We start from the raw sequence: 1589 nt of genomic DNA on the forward strand, positions 1-1589 counted from the left end.
ATCCGAGTTCTTTTTTTTCTTAGTGAAAATCGTGCTGGTGCAAAGATCAATGGGGAATAGGGGGATTTCCGAGGCTTCTACCTCACCCTACCCCGTTTTTCGGATCCCCAAAAGGGTTTTGCAGCATATTAGGAGGTCACAGGAATTCATTCAACGAAAAAAGAAAAAAAAATTTCCAATGATTTCGGGACGGAGGAGGGGTCGCTCCCCACCTTTTCCCTGAACCATAATAAAGGATTTGCAGCATATTAGGTCAGAGTACTTGATTCCATGCAAAAAATCCGAGTTTTTTTTTTTTTTCTTAGTGAAAATGGTGCGGGTGTTACTCAAAACATTTAACCAATTCCTTTTTGAGTGAATTTGGTTCACGGAAACTGTATCGAAGCCCGTCGAATATGTACGCGTTTGAACGCGCGTGCAAGCGTATGTGTTTGTCTCTGTATACATGCGTCTTAATGTGCACATGTGTGTGTGTGTTTGTGTACACTGAAGCTTGACAACAAGCGTTCGTTTGTTTGCGTCCCTGCAACTTAGCGGTTCGACAACAGACGATAGAATAAATACCAGACTTTAAAAATATGTGCTGCGGTCGACTTGTTCGACAAAAGCCTTCATTGTGGCATCCCACCACAGCATAGCCGCTGTCCAATGAATGAAAGGCGTAAAAGTTATCATGTGTGTGTGTGAAGGACTTATAATCCTTTAAGGGATGCTAGCATCCTAGTTCTCTGGTTTATATAAGTGTTCAATGAAAGATACATTTATTAGTTTGCATGTTAATTTCTCCATTTTCTTCCTTTTCTCATACGCGCGCACACACACACACACATATATATGACAAAAAACCTGTCAATGAACTGACTCTTTCACCCTTTCTGATTTATGACTGGCTGTTCGCACACTAGTTTAGGCCCGTCACCAGACTTTGGTGCCCGGGGGTGCTACAGAATATTCTGGGTGGGTACTAATTTGTAATAATGCTAAGATGGGGTTTCGAAATACGAGTATCATTGTAAATCTGAAGGTGCACAATTGAATTGTGAGGAGGAAGTGCCCTCCAGTGCATCCGCTTAGCGACAGACATGCAGAAGTCGATATACTTATTATTTGTTATCTCCACTGTGACTAGTATTGTAGTTGTTGTTGCTGCTGCTAAGGTCCTCGGTATTGAGTTTGCAGGGCTTTGGGTTCATCTCTGTTTCATTCCTGCTCTGCTTTGAGTGTACATGTATGTAAGCGGTTGCGAGTGTGAACAAGTGTATATTTGTATTTGCCGATCTACATGTATGAAAGGACATGGCCTCCACTGTCGATCTTTCTATTTCTTTAATCCATTCTACAACTCGTCGTCCTGTTTTTTTTTTTTTTTTCGCCACTCCATTGATATTGGAGGAAATTTGCGCAATTAGGATATATTCTAGGCAAACTTAACACTATATTTTGTATTTCTTGTCAAAACACCGATTAGGTACGATGAAATTTTATAATTTCACCAATGTGCAATCCTGTCAGTTGATTTAACGAAATGCGTGTTTTATAAAGCTTATAACTCCAAATGTTTGCTGTATTTTATTAATACTATATATATA

The 1589-nt window shown here is 39.9% G+C and overlaps 1 protein-coding gene across 1 annotated transcript in view; it reads right to left on the reverse strand.

The window, feature by feature from the left end:
* LOC106878350 (acidic mammalian chitinase) overlaps window positions 1-1589 on the reverse strand; it is a 69994-nt gene that overhangs the window by 46603 nt on the left and 21802 nt on the right. The gene's annotated exons all lie outside the window — the stretch shown is intronic.

Source organism: Octopus bimaculoides, chromosome 7 (genome assembly GCF_001194135.2).
Source record: "Octopus bimaculoides isolate UCB-OBI-ISO-001 chromosome 7, ASM119413v2, whole genome shotgun sequence".
In the NCBI taxonomy this organism is placed as follows: Eukaryota; Metazoa; Mollusca; class Cephalopoda; order Octopoda; family Octopodidae; genus Octopus; species Octopus bimaculoides.